Source organism: Elephantulus edwardii, unplaced genomic scaffold (assembly GCF_000299155.1).
Source record: "Elephantulus edwardii isolate Elephantulus edwardi_28Jun2011 unplaced genomic scaffold, EleEdw1.0 scaffold00017, whole genome shotgun sequence".
In the NCBI taxonomy this organism is placed as follows: domain Eukaryota; kingdom Metazoa; phylum Chordata; class Mammalia; order Macroscelidea; family Macroscelididae; genus Elephantulus; species Elephantulus edwardii.
In genome coordinates, this window is record NW_006399767.1 from 28975223 (window position 1) to 28983040 (window position 7818).

The 7818-nt window shown below is 40.2% G+C and overlaps 1 pseudogene; it reads right to left on the reverse strand.

Moving 5' to 3' along the window:
* Positions 1-3387: 3387 nt before the first annotated feature.
* On the reverse strand, positions 3388-4007 carry LOC102866810 (annotated as a pseudogene).
* Positions 4008-7818: the final 3811 nt, after the last annotated feature.

Genomic DNA, 7818 nt, shown 5'->3' on the forward strand with positions numbered 1-7818 from the left:
CACAGGACAGAGCGGAGTTTAGGGCTGTTGTACATAGGGTCGCTATGAGTCGCAGGCGACTCGACGGCACATAACAACAACAACAACAACAATTAGGTCTCCAGACCTTTCTCCCTAGTCTGCCTTAACCTGGGTATTCTACTGAAATCTGTCCACTACAGGTAATCCTATTGGTATTTGAAATACCAGTGGTATGGATTTCAGCATGACAGAAACACGCACGCCTCCACAGTACACCAAAAATGATACTGGTTTGGCTTGTTATTGTTGTCAAGTGACACTGAGTCAAGTATAACTTATAGCAATCCCTATGAACAACAGATCTGAACCCTGTACTATCCTGTGCCATCCTCACAATCTCTGACACATTTGAGCTAATTGCTGCACTCACTGTGTCAATCTACCTAATTGAAGGTCTTCCTCTCTTTCACTGACCTTTTACTTTCCCAAGCATGATACCTTTCTCCAAGGAATAATCTCGCCTAGAAACATACCTAAAATATGTGAGATGAAGCTCTATCATCTTTGCCTCTAGCTGTACATTCTCTTCTCCAAGACATATCTGTTTGTTCTTTCTGCAGTCCATGGGATGTTTACAACCCTTTTCCAGTACCACAACACAAAGGCATAATTTTTTCCCCCTGTCATCTTTATTCATTGTCCAGCTCTCAAATGCATAGCAAGTGATTGAAATGTCCATGGCTGAAACCAGGTGCACCTTAGTCCGCAAACTGACATAACTTTTCTTCACTAATTTGGAGAGGTCTCTGACTACAGACTTTCCCAGTACAATACTGCTCCTGATTTCCTGGCCATTGGTACCAAGTATATTGATTGTGGATCCAAGTAAGATGAAGTCATTAACAATTTCAGTCTTTTTCATTTCCCATGATGTTGCCTATCAGACCAGTGTTGAGAATTGTTGTCTTCTTGATGTTCAGATGCAATCCCTTTTGAAGACTATAATTTTCAATCTTCTGCATTCTTCTTCAAGGTCTCCTCACTTTCTTTCAGCAAGCAAGGTTGTGTCATCTGCATACCAAAGGTTATTGATGAGTCATCCTCCAATCCTGATGTCACATTCTTCTTCACAGGGTCCAGCTTCTCAAATAATTTGCTCAACATGCACATTGAATAAGAATGGAAAAAGAGTTCTACTATGAAACATATCTTTCTTAATTTTAAACTATGTAGATTTGGTGTATAAATTCATTCACTAATGTCTTGAGGCAAACCAGATACATACACATACATATTTGTATTCTTATCTTCCTCAATGTGAAATCACACTGATTTGGCCTTTCTTTTTCTCTTCTATTTTTGGCATCAGTGGGTTTGGAATTTTTCTTTCAGGGAGTTCCTCTGCATTTACATCATTGACGTACTGCACATTTGCAACAAAGCTAGAAGCACCATTATTACAAAAAGCCCCAACTGGCCTAATATATAGGAATGGGATATTAATTAATCTTTTTTAACATAGAAAGTGTTTTATTTCATTTTTTATTATTGCACATCTTCTTCCCCCCCTTCTCCCTACTCTCCCCCAATACATCCCTTGTTCCAGATTGTTGTCATACATATAATGCCTAATCATATATTCCTTTTGGACAGTTCTTCCACTCATCTGATCTAATTCAGTGTTCATTATCTATCAACTTTTTCCCCATTCTTTCTCCAACCCATATCTCATGTCTGTCCTATTTTAAAACAGTGGTGTTGTGCAGTATTGGACTGAGATATTTCACTCAGCATAATGTCTTCTAGGCTTCCCCATGTTGTGTAATGTTTTACAAGTTCATTGTTTTTCCAATGCTGTGTAATATTCCATTGTGTAAATATACTATAGTTTTTCTATCCATTCATTTGTTGATGGGAACTTGGATTTCTTCCATCTCTTTGCTATTGTGCATAATGCAGCAATAAATATTTGAGCCATGACTCTGGTTTCTTTAGGATGTAGGCCCAGCAGTGGAACTGCTGGGTCAAATGGTATTTCTATTTCCAACTTTTAAGAAAGCTCCAGACTGCCTTCCATAGTGACGGCACCATTTAACATTCCCATCAGCAGTGAATAAGAGTATCCAATCTCCCCACAACCTCACCAGCATTTGCTGTCTGCTGTCCTGTTGAACTTTGCTATTGCTGCTGGGTAAGATGGTATCTCATAGTTGTTTTGATATTCATTAATCTTTGGAATCAAATCTTCTTGTCCAGATCCCACTTGTAGGGATTACCAGTCAGCTGGAAATATCCATTTCTTTCCTGGGACATTTATAGTGTCTCCACACAGTTCTCACATTCACAGCATCTTACCAACCCCACAGGTCCCACCCAAGTCATTGTTGCTTTTGTTTTCTACTTAGTGCAGAGAAAAGGTCTAGGAACTAAGAGGTGGCTCCCCAGAAGAGCCTGTCACTCTCCAGGACCTAGATGATGTTGTTTAGTTCAAATCACCACTGAGAGCATCCGAGGCAGCTGCCTAGTAGTCGTTGGAAACATTTAGCATAAAGTTACTGAATCCTCACACGTGAAGCATGTACTGCTATTACCTTGATTTTACTAAAATGAAATTGAAGCGCAGAGACTCTTTTCTTTTTTCTCTTTGAAAATGTTCTGTATTTAATTATATAAATTTTAAAGTTATTACAGGAAATCATTTCCCCACCCTTTGCCATATATTTAGATTTCTTTGGGAATGAAAGGTCAAAATACAGCAAATTTAAGCAGTTTACCAGTGGCCTCTTTTTTTCCCAGAGTATTCACTCAAATGGGCTTGCTGCCTTTCCTCGTCTTTCTCTTTCAGCAGATGGGCAAAAGTTGTAGCAGCAGTAACTCAGTCATAAGGAGTCACAATGAGTGCTTTCCCACCCCTGTACTTTGGTTCCTGTGGGAAGGTGCACTGAGCCTGGCACAGAGTCAGTACTCAGAAATGTGGAGTGAATTTTTTTTTAATTTTTTTAAGAGATGGCCAAAATACTATTAGTTAAAAGAAACCAGAATTACCATTATGAACAGGGCAGTACTGTTCCAATACAGACAGTAAAAAGCAAGATTCTCTAAAACATTTATATTAACCATCTCTCTATGTACATTTTGTCTGTAAGATAATATTTTAAAGAGCTAACATAAGAAAAATATTAAGTGAACTGTTTCTGACATTAAATTAACTGTTTATGCCACTAGCTTTTTTTTAAAAAAAAAGCAGACCAAGGGATTGAATTCCCTTGTAACACCAGAACTCTAGTTAAAATATCTTTTCCTTACTTGTGCTAATTTATATTTTGCTCTGTTGATACACTCTCTTCTGAGCCAGAAAGTGACTAGCAATTCTGTAAAACCCAGCAGTCAATTTCTAGAGGTCCTTAATAAATAGCAAGTCTGTTCTCAGTTTTTCACAAGTAGTTGGTTTCTGCTCAGCTTCCCTTTTGCCTTGAGTTAAGCCAACAGGTGCTGCATCTTCTCCAGGTGACCTTTATCCCATACTTTTTGCTCAGGAGTGTCTTTAACCTGCATAGGGCCAGACTTTGGGCTCTTGGGAGTACCAGGATGAAGGGAGAACTTGGAATGCTGTTTTCCTTCTGATTTGGAGGAGCGAGTTCTTCCGTCACAGAAGTCTCTGGGGTCTGCATATCCGGTGAAATGAACATATAAACTGGGTTTTGAAGTGTGTGCACTGACAACTCTCCAGAGCTCTGGGGACTGAGCCCTGGAACTAAGGGTCTTCTGGAAATGTCATTTTCTGACTGAGTGGGATACTTCCTGACGAACGGGATTCTCAACATCACTGGACTGGAAGAAGTCTGTGGGCTCTCAAAAGTTAGATGTGGAAACTTGGAGGTGGTAGATTTCTGACTTGAATGTCTTGCCTGGTCTCTATGATGATGTTTTTGGTAAGCATGAAAACTGCTTTCTGATGTTTTATCAAACTGAGGCAAGACCCGGTGGCAGGCAGGGTACTGGGCACATCTCCTCTGAGCACCTGGCAGGATCTGAGCCTGGAACATGCAGACAAGGGCCTGTGCAGGTTACAACTCCCCACCATGTGATCCGCATGCACTGAGGCCCCAAGACTCTTGACTACAACCACTGACTACATGAAAAATTCAAGGATTATTTAAAGGTCTGGTGATCACATAAAAAAAAAGACTCTTGATCAAGGTTTTTAGGCAACTAGTGGTCCCTTGACAGCAGATTTCAAGAATCTCTTTAAAATGCTTGCGGGCGGGGTCTGAAGCGGCCAGGCCTGCAGCACGAGACCAGCCTTACCTTACAGTCCACCTTTGTATCTAATACGGTGTTTCAATTTGTACAGAATAGTTAGAATATTCTATTAAAGTTGTGAACCATGAAAAAAAAAAAAAAGAATCTCTTTAAAATGCTAAAGCCCTGTGCAGCAATGAATGAATGGAAATCTAAAATCTCTGTAAGTGCTCATTAAAATTATTTAAAAAATTATTAAAAAAATAAATAAAATAAAATGCTAAAGCCCAAATATGATTTAAAGTGTTAAAGAGCAAGCAAGACTTCGGATATCAATCGGCAGTCAAAAAGTCTTAAAAATGCTAAAGAGCAAGGATGTAAATTTAAAGACTAAGGTGTGCCTAATTTAAGTCGTGGTATTTTCTGTTGCTTCCTCTGCATCTCAAAATTGGACAACCAATAAGGAAGAGGCAAGAAAAATTGATGTCTCTGAGTTGTGATATTGATGAAGCATACTGACTATCCCATGGATTGACGAAAGAACAAACAAATCTGTCTTGGAGGAAGTGCAACCAGGGTGTTCCTTGGAGGCAAGGATGGTGATGCTTCATCTGACATAGTTTAAGCATATTGTCAGGAGGGACTAGTCCTTGGAAAAAGACATCATGCTGGGAAAGGTAGGAAGTCAGTGAAGTAAGTCAGAGGGGAAGACCCTCAACTACATGGATTGACAATGACTACAATGGGCTTGAACATAGTGCATATTGTGCTGATGACACAGGATAAGGCAGAGTTCTGATCTGTGGTTGAGAGGGTCGCTATAAATTATAGTCAGCTTGACAGTACATAACAACAGTAGTCCCTGGGTGGTGCAAATGGTTTGCATTCAGCTGATAACAAAAAGGTTTGAAATTCAAATCCACCAAGTGGAAGACAGAAAGGGCTGGCAATTTGCTTCTGTAAATAATAAAAATTGTTATCATTTTTAGGTGTGGTGAAGTTAATTTCAACTCAAAGTGTCCTGCATACAACAAAATAGTAACTCTGCCTGGTTCTCTATAGTCTTTCACAATTGTTGCCGTTTTTAGTAGATTGTTGCAGCTGCTGTGTCATTCCATCTCCTTGTGGATCTTTTATGGAGCAGTTCTATTTTGTAACACATGGGGTCACCAAGACACAAACCAACAACAGTGGGTGACAAAGCTGAGATTTATATGTGCACGTCTGGCTTGAGAGTATACATGTTTAAATCATCACGTTTTATAGCCTCTAAGAGACTAACTGGCCTAAATCCAGTCAGCCTCCCACCCATGTTTTTCTCATTTAATAGTGAAAATGTAGCCCCCTAGCCCACTCTGTTGCACCGCTGTCTCCAGAATGCCGTGCTTTCTAGCTCTGACTCAGCCCTCCACGTGCCCCCTCCTTAATCTGCCCCATGTCTTCTAATAAACTGCAAACTCTCTGATCCCCTTAACTTCTCCTTGGAACATTCATTCTACTTCCTGCCTTAACTGAAATTGAAATCTCCCTTGAGGGCACCACTCCCCTGCAGCCTTCTGAAATGAGAGCTGTTTATTTTCTTATAGGTGAGAGTGCTTTCCTTTGCTTCAAATTGCTACTTCTAGACTACTCTCTCCCTAGCCCCCAATTTCTGGTTTAAAATCACCCTCTGTCTCCAAGGATGAGCCGTTGAGCTAGACTGCCTTTTTTAATTCTTTTTCTTTCTCACTGCTCCTGTCATCCAGACTTCGCCACCTCACTCAGGGGGTTATCGGCCCCCATCTGGCTATCTCTATGCACTGAGTCCACACATAGTCTACTTCATTGTCCAAACAGAGGATCTGTTTCTTACCTGGTTTCTAAAGAACTTGGCAACCTCATCCCCAAGACCTTCTCTACTCCAAAGGAGACACTCACTCTAATGTCACATGCTGGACTTGGTAATTTGAAGTTGTCCTTCCTCATTTAGTTACTCACTCTTGACCACTATCTTCTAAATTTTCTCTGAGCTAGTTCTCCTCCTCAGAATGTTGTTGTTGTTTTTGTTTGCTTGGTTTGGTTTTGGTTTTTTTTTTTTACTCCTGGGACCTCCAGGTCAACAATTCCTTCATTCAACCCCTTGCTGTTATTCTTGTTGTTCAGTGCCATCAAGTTGAGTACAACTCATAGTGATCCTATAACAGATCTGAACCCTGCCCCATTCTGCATCATCCTCACAATCTCAGTTATATTCTATAACCTGCTGTTTCAGTCACTGTGTCAATACATCTTATTGGGGGTCTACCTCTCTTTCTCTCATCCTCCACCTTTCCCAGCATTATGTTCTTTTCCAAGAACTGGTCCCTCCTAATAACAGGCCCAAAGTATGTGAGAGGATGTTTCACCATCTTTCCTCCAAGAAGCACCCTGGTTGCACTTCCTCCAAGATAGATTTGTTTGTTCTTTTGATAGTTCATAGAATGATTAATACTCTTCTCCAAAATCACAATTCAAAGGCACTAATTCTTTTTCTATCATTCTTATTTATCATCCAGCTTTCAGATGCACAACAAGTAGTTGAAAAGACCATGACTTGGATCAGGCACACATTAATCCTTAAACTTATTTCCTTACTCTTTTGAACTTTGAAGAGGTCCTTGATAGCAGATTTTTCGCAATGCATCATGTCTTTGGATTTCTAGACAGCTGCCACCCTGAGTGTTGATTGTGGATCCAAGTAAAATGATATCTCTGATAATTTCAATCTTTTCTCTATTTATCATGATGTTGCATATTGGTCCAGGGGTGAGGATCTTCATTTTACTGATGTTGAGATATAAACTATAGTAAAGGCTGCAGTCTTTAATCTTCTGCAAAAAGTGCCTCAAGTTCTATTTACTTTCAATGAGCAAGGTTGTGTCCTCTGCATAACAAAAGTTATAGAGAAAGAATACAACCCTGACCCACGCCTTACCTAATTTTATCCCATGTAGTATTCCCCTGTTCTGTTCAGGCAACCGCTTCTTGGTCTAGGTATAGGTGTTGCGTGAACAAGATGAGGTGTTCTGGGATTCTTCTCAGTGTTAGCCATAATTTGTTGTAATCCACATAGTTAAATGCTAATTCAGTGCATTAGCCCTTTCCTATCTTTACTCTCCTCTCTTTCCAGCATTCTTCCCCCATCTACCTTTAATGTGTTATTTCAACAACTCTGGGAAATATCCCAAATTCCCTTGCCCCTCTGTATTTTTATTCTTTATATACATTTGACAAACATCAGCCCTTAAAGAGCTACTTTCTCCATGATTTTACCCAACCAGCCAAGAAGTGTTCAAGAGATTTAAAGAGTTGTAAAGACATTTGACTCCACCAGGTGCTTCATGGGAGAAGGAGGGGCAGCCTCCTCCTGTGTGATTTACTGCCTCTGAAAACCTGTGGGACGGTCAGGTATGGGTTGGTTCTGACTCAACAGCACACAACAAGAAGTAGCAGCCAGTTTCCAGGTAGGATCTCGCTTTGAGACTCACTAGGTTAAAGAAGTGCTCTCGTTGCACACCCATGTTTATTGCAGCTTTGTTCACAATAGCAAGGAGTTGGAAACAACCTAAGTGCCCATCAACAAACGAATGGCTAGAG